The 10925-nt window shown below is 35.4% G+C and overlaps 1 long non-coding RNA gene and 1 pseudogene across 1 annotated transcript; both read left to right on the plus strand.

Moving 5' to 3' along the window:
* Positions 1 to 4399, plus strand: LOC142554156 (polyol transporter 5-like; annotated as a pseudogene).
* LOC142554158 (uncharacterized) lies at positions 931 to 2805 on the plus strand. Its single transcript, XR_012822138.1, has 2 exons — positions 931 to 1644; positions 1829 to 2805. It is a non-coding gene; the product is annotated as an uncharacterized LOC142554158 (long non-coding RNA).
* Positions 4400 to 10925: the final 6526 nt, after the last annotated feature.

Raw genomic sequence — 10925 nt, forward strand, 5'->3', positions numbered from 1 at the left:
ATGCGTACATTTTAACTAACTAGTTCTATTCAAGTAACTCGTTCTCCCACTCCAAACAACCGCCGCCGTCGCCACCATCATGATGGCCGACGGTAAACATGGTGTCTCCTCCGGCCATGTTCAACCCATCCCGGCTTTTGACCCACCAGCGAAACCGAAGAGAAACAAGTATGCTTTGGCAGTGCTCTTTCTTAGCCTCCATGACCTCCATCTTACTTGGATATGGTACATATGATTCTTGTCTCTCTCATTTTTACAACCCAAGTTTTGGGAATATATTACTGATATTATATATAAAAAATCTTACCTTAAAATTAAAGTTTTTGCGGGAAATTTTGGTAGATTGCTACCCGAAAATCTCGATTTCGAAGCAAAAGGCATAGGTATAATTAAAACGTGATATGGATCCAACATGATAATAAATATATATACATTTTTAATTGTTTTTTCTGAACTTTTTGGTCAAAAAAATAGATTCATCTTTTGATGTGTATATATTAATATATATGTATATATATAATTTCAGATATAGGAGTGATGAGTGGAGCCATACTCTACATCCGGAAGACCATTCCCATGACCGACGTGCAAAAAGAAGTGATAATGGGGATTCTGAACCTGTACTCTCTCCTTGGCTCTGCCGCAGCAGGCCGAACTTCCGACTGGATCGGCCGACGCTACACCATAATATTCGCCGGAGCAATATTCTTCGCCGGCGCCCTGCTCATGGGATTTGCCACCAACTACGCCTTCCTCATGGTGGGTCGGTTTGTGGCTGGCATAGGTGTCGGCTACGCCCTGATGATTGCACCGGTGTACACGGCGGAGGTGGCGCCGGCATCCTCCCGGGGCTTCCTCACTTCTTTCCCGGAAGTGTTCATCAATTTTGGTATGCTATAATTTTCTACCTTCCGTCTTAGTTTTCTGGGCTTCACTCTTGTGTTATACGTGGTTTTTGTTCTCTATTTTTTTGAATATTGAGAGTAGCACTTAAACATATGACCAACTAGAAAGTTTTGTTGATGTTATGGCACTTGGTCTAGTTGACTACTGTGGATCGTAAAAGAATATAGTAGGTAATACTTTTTCTTCTGCATAGAACCGGCAACTAGAAAATTTTAAGACTGACTGATATATACCAGATAAGAACAACACTGCACAGATAGACAAAAACATTCTTAAACTCATGAGTACAATAGCCAGACTAATTAGATACACTCTACGTTGTCAATAAAATATAGTTGATCCTTATTCATTGAACAACTATTACTATCCATTTTGTTTTAGTTTTCAACGATGAATTAAAATAGGAGACACAATTTATTTAAAATTTATATTTATAAACAGAAAAAATGTTGGCATTTAATTAAAAATAGAGGGGGGCAAAATAATTTTTTTCTTTTTTTAGGAAGAAGCCAAATAATTGTAGTGCCCGTGAAAAAACAAATAAGTGAGAGCTCGTCCAAGAGACGTGAAGGACATATATAATTGGTAGGTGTGGAAAATTTTGAGCTTTGCTGTCAGAAATAATAGGAATAATTTTTAAAATATAATATAATAAAGATTGTGTGTACCTGCGTGCATATAATAAAGAATCAAATTATTCAAAGTCTGAATTTAAATATAATTATTTGACAAAAACTTGTGTTAGACGGTCACACGGGTCGTATTTTGTGAAACAGATATCTTATTTGGATGAAAAATTATTATTTTTTATGCTAAGAGTAATATTTTTTATTGTGAATATCGGTAGGGCTGATCCATCTCACAGATAAAGATTCGTAAGACCGTCTCACAAGAATTTACTCTAATTATTTTATTAAATGAGATAAATTTTACATCTAGAGTAACAGAAATAGATTAATCTAAAATAAAAAAACTACAATATTAAATTAAATAGACATCACTTTTGTTTGTCTCTCAAACTCTTTCTTTAGACCATATATTACCCTTTTATTTTATTTTTATTTTTATTTTTTTATGTGTCATATATATATATATATATATATTATAAAAAACAATAATTATTTTTTAATATTTGAATTTTATTGATTGGTTACAAAATGTGTGCCCACAACTTGTTTAAATGAATGGTTCCCCTTTTTTGTACCCATACACTGATCGTGACTTAACAAAATATTATGTTTTCGTGCTGAAACTTACACAACTTGGCGTTACGTCAAATAAAGTTGTTCACGATTTGATAATACAAATTAAATAATGGAAATATAATAAAATTATTTTTAAATTATTTTGTAGTAAAATAATTTAAATAAAAGTCATATGATAGGGTTGTCGAAAACGTCCATTTATTTTCTAAGAGATGTTAGTTGAACTTCTAAGCTCTACAAAATGTTTTCTAAACTCTTTAACTTTGTTTTGATGACAAAAACTTGTGCAAGACGGTCTCACGGATTGTATTTTGTTAGACATATATTTTATTTGGGTCATCCATGAAAAAATATTATTTTATATGCTAAGAGTATTATTTTTTATTGTAAATATCAGTAGTGTTGACTCGTCTCACAGATAAAGATTAGTGAGACCGTCTCACAAGAGATCTGCTTCTTGTTTGATATTAATTTGGTCAAACAAGTTATGAGCGGCCAAATAAGCTTATATATATTTATAAATCTCCGCCATGTCCTCTACTCATTAAATGTTATTTTAATTTTTTTTGAAAGAATATCAATTTTCTAAACTAAAATATGAAATAATTTTATTTTTTGAATATAGGTTTAACGTTTATGTTAAAATTCTAAAACTATTTTAAATAAATACTATACAAATTTTTATTTATTTTTGTAATTTTGACAATAAAAATAGCTTATAATACCAAACAAAACATATTTAATTTGTTTAAAATAAATTTATTTAAATACTTGAACAACTTATTTTAAAATAAGTCATAACAGCTTATAAGCTCTTAGCTCTTGAACCAGCTTAGAAGTTGTTTGTAATAAATTTAATTAAACGTCCTCTAAATCGTTACAATAATGTATCGATCTAATCGTCGTTTTTCACTTGAAAACACACATTTTAGTTATAATTAACTCAATCCAATATGTATATTTCTTCATGATAATTTTATAGAATTATTTTTTCAATTAATTTTATATTTTCTCAGATATGAAATGCATGAGTTTTTATATTAGTATGCTTGCTTAAAGTAGATTTAAATTAAATGATGACATATTTCATGTTTCACAGGTATACTTCTTGGCTACGTCTCTAATTATGGATTCTCAAAGCTCCCAACGAACATAGGGTGGCGATTCATGCTTGGAGTCGGCGCGATCCCCTCTGTATTCATTGCCGCAGCCGTCCTCGCCATGCCCGAGTCGCCGCGTTGGCTCGTAATGCAAGGCCGACTCAGTGACGCTAAACGAGTGCTCGACAAAACCTCCGATTCGCCGGAAGAATCCAAATTAAGACTAGATGACATCAAACAAGCAGCTGGAATACCTGAGAACTGCAACGACGACATCGTTTCAGTCCCCAAAAAGCACCATGGAGAAGGTGTCTGGCGCGAGCTCCTCCTCCACCCCACGCCCGCCGTGCGCCACATCCTGATGTGCGGCGTGGGGATACACTTTTTCCAGCAGGCGAGCGGGATCGACTCCGTTGTGCTTTACAGCCCAGATATATTCGAGAAGGCGGGGATAAAGAAAGATACGGATAAGCTACTCGCGACGATGGCCGTCGGATTCACCAAAACGATGTTCATCTTGGTGGCAACGTTTATGTTGGACAAGATAGGGCGTCGACCGTTGCTTCTATCTAGTGTGGCGGGAATGATTTTGAGCCTGGTGGGCCTCGCCACTGGGCTGACTATTATTTCGAACTCGGACCATAGAATGATTTGGGCCATAGCTTTGTGTATAGGCTCGGTTTTAGCTTATGTGGCCCTTTTCTCGATCGGGATGGGCCCAATCACATGGGTTTACAGCTCGGAGATTTTCCCTTTAAAGTTGAGGGCCCAAGGGTGCAGTATGGGGGTTGCAGTGAATCGGGTCACCAGTGGTGTGATTTCAATGACATTTTTATCCTTGAGCCACGCTGTGACTATTGGAGGGGCATTCTTTTTGTATGCGGGGATCGCATGCTTGGCATGGGTGTTCTTTTACACCTTACTCCCCGAGACTCGAGGGAAAACACTGGAGGAAATGGAGTCTTTGTTCGGGACTTTCTTCCGGTGGAGGACGACGAGGAGGGCATTAAATCAGAAGAAAGACGAGGCTAACGGACAAATTCAGATGGAGAATAGTTATCGGAAATAGGAGTACATATGTATGTTTCTTTAGTAAGAAAGAGGCTTTATTTCCTCTAAGAAGTTGATGAAGGCTTTCATGTTATTGTAATGCAAGCTTTAAAATGGAATTATATCGAACGGTACTACTAGTGATGTAACTTAAAATTTTAAGCTGTATATTAGGTCGAATTAACATATAAGACCAATTATTGTTACTCGACAATAATCAAATAAATCTTTAACACAAGAATCAAAAGTAACTTTTGAAAAAAAAAAAAAAAATTAAGGCTAGGAATTTTTTGTATGAAAATTTCACATAGTTGGTTTTTAGAGACAGAAAGAATTTTTATAAATTATTTACGAATAAAATATCTAAATTAAGCGAAATTTGATAGTGGATTATATAAATAATAAAATAATTAATATAAGTAATCTCATTAGGTTTACTATTTTACCGCCTTGACTTTCTTCTAACTTTTCACCTTCCACTCCAATCTCTCTCCAGCCACCATATCAAATATCAAAGTTCTTAACTTCTTTGTTGTTTTCTTCTTAAAATATTGAAACACATATATGAAGTTTTTTTTAATCATTAAAAAAAATGAGGGATACCCATTTACACAAACCGTAATAACCGACCATAATAACCAAACCGTAATATAAAAAAACCAAACTGGACCGAATTATAATAGTTTGGTTTAGGATTAGGCATTCGAAACTGAAGTTTATTAAAATCGAACCAAACCAAACCGAAGTTTATTACTACAGCAGTGCGCAACCAATTCGCACCATTCCCATTTTCTCAAGATAATTTTTTTTCCTTCTTCTTCATTTTATGAGCTCTATTTTTTTTATATGGTTTCTTCATATTTTATAATTTTTTGTGACTTAGATTATATATTTATTTATCATTAACTAGATAACTCTATTGTGATACGAGTTGGGCAGGCGACAAACCAAATAAAAATTATGAATTTCATATATTTTTCAAAATAAATATAGTTTTAAACCGAAAATATATTAAAATAGAAACCGAAGGTAAGAATTTTAATCCGATAACTTCAGATTAGTTTGAGTTCAATGTGATTTCGAAGATCGGAGAGTCTAGACAAATAAATATAATCAAATTCATCAAGAATCATTGTTCTCAAATAAATTCAGATATATTTTTTGAAAAATTGTTTCTTAAGTAATTATTTGGAGATCATTTTGTGTTTCGAACAATAAGCCATCTTTTGAGATTTGGAAAGCTTTGGGGATTTGTTCTGTTTACCTTAATTTTTCTTGTTTGATTTCACAATTTCTTCTTTATTAGGAATAATGTAAACAATTTAAATTGTAGACTTGTTGCCATCATTCTTGTTTTCAAGGTTTCAAACAATGAGAAGTGATTGCCAACTTTATTACGTGTTACCATGCACTAAGATAATACAAATATATTATATTATTTGCTAAATTTAAAATAGCATGCATTTTACACTAAATATATTGGAACCTAATACAAACTCGGCGTTTGATATATACTAGTTTTTTGCGGTTTTGTTCATGCTATATTGCTATCTACATAAGCAGTGTCCTTACCTACTTAGCAAGTGATACGTGTACTGAGTAGATAAATAATGATCATGACCACTCATTCAACTATGATGTATGAATGAATGATCACGATTCATCATTCAGCACAAGTGTGATGTACTGAGTGGATGATGACATTATTCATATAGGTAGCACCTACCAAGCCTTATTTTGCACATATGTTATGTGTTATGATCAGGTTAAAGTTTAGAGAGAAGGACAGAAGGTGAATAAACTATTTTAAATTTTCTTATAAACTATGTCAAATAGTGCGACCGGTCTCGATGGTGTTAAATATCAAGACCATATTTTTTAATTTCTTAAGAAACGGTCGGACCACAGATTGCACGTAAACGGTCCAATGAATCTTGTGACTAATTTATAAGGAAATATAAATAAGATCAATAAATAGAGTAAAAAAAATAACACAATCATTTTTATGGATGTTCAGAGTCTCAAACTCATATGTCACATCTTCTTCCACTTATGGAAGGATTTTACTAGAAGACTTTGGTGTTACAAAACTTGTAACAACCTGCTTCAACCTTTGAAATTATCTGCTGCCTAAATTGAAACTCTTAGTAACTTCTTACCATGGTTGAGACACACTGTCTAACAACCAATATAAAAGTAATATGATAATCATCTGATTCAAACTTTCGAGAAACTTCTCAGTCGATCTTTGCAAGAAACAGTTGAGTAGTTTGATAGAAACTCTTGAAGATCCTTGACGATCTGAATAAATATTCTTTGGAATGAGGGCTGATAATCAGTTATTAAGTATCAAAGTGATAAGTGCTCAGAAGTCTTTTATGTATTCTTTATTTATATTACCTTATATATTTTTCCGTTTAATGTTCGATTGTAGCTCATTACATGAGCATTAATACAAAGGAATTGATTTTTCCGTCAATAACTTTTATTTAAGGAGCATATTGATATTTAACAAATGTGATAGAAAACGACCATTGACAATATAAAGTAACTAGCTCTACACGTAGACTTTTGTGGAAAATATTCTGATCTTCTGACACCTTGTTTCTTGGGTATGATCAGTCTACCAACGCTTCTAAAAAATAAAGTAAAATCTTTGTAAGATGTGTTGACTCGAACGTTTATAAATATTTTTGGATACAATGAATGGTCGAGTAGTTTATCATGTACTAATACGCAAGAGACGGTCGAGTAGCTTAGTATTACGAGATCAGTTGAAAGGATTCTACTGAAACGATTTAGTGCCTATATACAGAGCAAACGGTAGCTTAATCTAATACAATAAATTATTGTTTGTCATCACCAGAATTAAAAGATCTAACAATTATATATCTTAATTCATATTTTTTGTTTTTAGCAATCTAAACTCATTAAAAAATTGATTATTCTAAAAATATATATATTATAAATAAGTAAAAAAAATATTAATATCGGATTATTTTAAATAGATTTGAAAATAATTATTAGTCTTTATTATAATATAGGAGAGATAACTTAAAAATAATGGAGTTTTTTTAATCTACCTAAAATCATTTAAGTGAGACAACTCAAGATTGTTTAGTTTTTGGGGCGTACTCTTACCATTAAACCAAAAGATTCTTGACAAAAAATGAGTGTTTTGGGGGAAAAAAGAAGAAGAAAAAAGATTTCACCATTAAAAAAATGGTCATTCCGAGTGGCTCTCACCTTAATTGATAGATACCCCCCACCCAACCTCTTCCTTGTGTTTAAACACTTTTTTGTTGGTTTTGAATTCCATATATATAAGATGAGCCTCATAAAATAGGAATGAGATCCTTTGCTAAAGTTTTCGCAACATTTTCATGCTATATTAAATATATAGTACAATTTTTTTTTATCACGTAAAGATTTATTTATCAAATAATATAAGTTAAGGTTCGATTATATGTTTTGCAAACAATATATTACAAAGTGGAGCAAATGATTCCTACCATAAAATATTAAGGTCACATATATCTGAAGATCTCTTGTGCTATGTCGGGTTAAGTCCAGCAAAAATTAAATTGAAGGAGGATGCTGGTAGATACTCTCATCTTTTTACACTTCTTGTTTTGTTTCTACTTATTCTGCTCTTTGATAACATTCTTATCTGGCTCATTGTTTTTACTCACATGTACTAGAGTTATGAATGCCATATTTATCCGTGAGCTTGAGAAGAAAGGGAAAGCTGAGGGCTCATCATCGGCACCCAAGAAGTCGGTTATTCCAGCAGTCATGACAAACATGAAGAAAAATTGCTCTACTACTGCGAAGAAGCCTGCAAGCTAACATACCGCTGCGAAGAAAAAGGTAGGCTCGTCCTCCTCCACCCAGAGGCGAGTCTTCTCCTCGCCTCCTCAGTCCGAGTCTCCTCCTCACTCTGGCAAGATGATGATGTCTACTGATCCCAGCCCATCAATCCAACAGAAGGGAATGCGAAAACTGTCCAAGATCTCGATCACATCGGCTTTTTCTCAAGAGGTGTCTAGATCAGATGATGAGCATCTTTCTAGGCCGGGGATACATCCTTTATATACCCCGGAATCAGTTATTGTTAGACAAGGTCCTACTCACATAGCACAACAACTATTATTTCAGCTCCCTTCCAACGCAGATGCAGCGTTCTTGAATTCACTGGGATGGTCTGATCTTGCCCGCCGGTCATGGTGCAGTCTCACTGAGGTATATTTCTCCTTTTAAACCTTAACTTGATGTTCAATATACGATTGATTTTCTTCTCGTTTTCTCATTATCGTCTTATTTATTCAGGGCATCATGTATCTAGGAGAGTTGGTCGAGCGAGCCGACGTTATAAGGTTGAACGCCTGCCACGATTCATGTGAGGGTAAGGCTCTTCGCGACCAGTTCTAGGCGATTATCGACGAGGCGAAGGCGACACATGCTAAAGAGCTTTCGGAGTCTCAAGCTCGATACGATAAGCTTCTGAAGAAGAAAGAGGGGAAAGAGGATTAGCTTCAGCAACTGATAGAAGACCACACGAAAGAGATCCAGAAGTTGAAGGAGGAGTCGAAAATTTCTCGAGCTGAAGCAGCACAAGCTCGCAGAGACCTTAAAGACGCCAATGTGCAACATGTGAAGGAAGCCTCCTCATTCAAGGAAGAATTCCTCAAGTCTGAAGAATTCAACGAGATTTGTGGTCTGAAAGCTTTCCATTACTTGGAGGTGGGTTTCGAGGGTGCAGTCGACCTCTTCAAGGCTCATGGCTACCCTCCGACATGCGCTTCCACTGACTTCATCAGCCTTGGGGACTTCGTAGCTAGTCTCCCTCCTGACCTTTAGACCACGTTCCTTTACTTATGCTATTTTATCATCGACGCAGATGATGTATGTCTTCGGGCCGTATCTTGTCACTCACTGCATTGCTTTACTTTCCGTAGTATTATGCGATTATTGACGCTTATATTCGGTTATCTCCTTTTGCACACTTTTGGCATGTATGAAACCCACTTTTATGCTATATCGAATATCTTGCGTTTTATTATATTATTTCTTCTGAGTTTATCTTCGACCTTTTGGAACCACTAGGATACGAGCTTGCTGAAGCTCATCAACTAAGGTCCGAGCTTACCCAAGCTCCCTTCTTCTCTTCTGGCATGCTCAAATTTAACAAGTAGAATCTAAATTTTGTTTCTACCACCTATTCTGCTCTGCTAGCCATAGTCTAAGTAGGTAAAAGTTAATTTTACTTCTCCTTTACTAGGCGTAGTCCAAATATGTAAAATTTAATTTTTCTTCTCATTAACTCTTCTGCTCTACTAGGCATAACTCAAGTAGGTAAAATTTAATTTTCTTCTCCCCAACTATTCTCTTCTACTAGGCGTAGTCCAAGTATGTAAAACAACTCTTCTCCTCTACTATACCTGGCCCAAGTAGGTAAAATTTAATTTTTCTTCTCACCAACTCTTCTCCTCTAATAGACGCAGCCCAAGTAGCTAAAATTTAATTTTTCTTCTCCCCAACTCTTCTCATCTACTAGACGCAGCCCAAATACGTAAAATTTAATTTTTCTTTTTCTCAACTCTTCTCCTCTACTAAGCACAGCCCAACTAGGTAAAATTTAATTTCTCTTCTCATCAACTCTTCTCCCCTATTAGGCATAGCCCAAGTAGGTAAAATTTAACTTTTCTTCTCCCCAACTCTTCTCCTCTCGTTCCTGGCGAAGAGCTCGGCAAACAGGGATTCTTAGTTTTTTTCATGGTTTCGTCTACTGTCCTGCTAATGAATTAGCTTAACTGTTCTGGGGTCAAGTTCCCCACATTCTCATTAGGACGAGGTTGTTCAGGTCTCGTCTCAGGACGAGGTTGTTCGGGTCTCATCTGAGGACGTGACGATAGTGAGTTAGTTCTTCTGCTCCCTATCCGCTCTACCATCTCTACCTCTCATCTCAAGTTTTACACGGACGGTGCCAAGTGATACTCACTAGAAATATAGGGTTCAGGTCCAGTAGGTAAGACTAGCACGAATCCAGACCTCAAATTTACTCTAGACCTAAAATCACAAAGGAGACCGTTAGAATGAGGCCGGGAGGTTGTTCCGGCCTCATAGGATTTGTGTAATTGTATTTTAAGATTCTATATATGTCATATCATAAATTTATTGTATATATTAAGCATATTAAAATAAAGATGTCGTGAAATAAGCAAGGATAATCCGACTCTAATCTAAAGTATCTCGTAAGTAGTCGATCTTAAAATTTCGAAAACCCGACTCATCCACAGTCCCTTATCATTATCAGCATCGTATGGAATTCGAAACACCTTCTAAAAATATTCGTTAAAATTCGCCCATATTGTTATCCATCATTCCATCCTCCCTCGTCCACAGGAATTGCAGGACAGGAAAAATGGAGACGACTATCAATGACGTGTTCAGTGCTGATTGGCTACCAGTTATTGAAGTGTACTGGGCCATTTGTGGCCCAAATCTTGATGGGTCTGTTTGGGGGCAGAGATGAGAGAGGAACCAGATAAAACCGGGCCCAGCATTTCAATGGCCCAAAACAGATTCACGTGTCAAAATACAAAGCGTATCCTGTTGCTAAAAATGACGTGTCAAGTGGGGATTGGCTATCAGCTATAACTTC

Source organism: Primulina tabacum, chromosome 8 (assembly GCF_025594145.1).
Source record: "Primulina tabacum isolate GXHZ01 chromosome 8, ASM2559414v2, whole genome shotgun sequence".
NCBI lineage: Eukaryota > Viridiplantae > Streptophyta > Magnoliopsida > Lamiales > Gesneriaceae > Primulina > Primulina tabacum.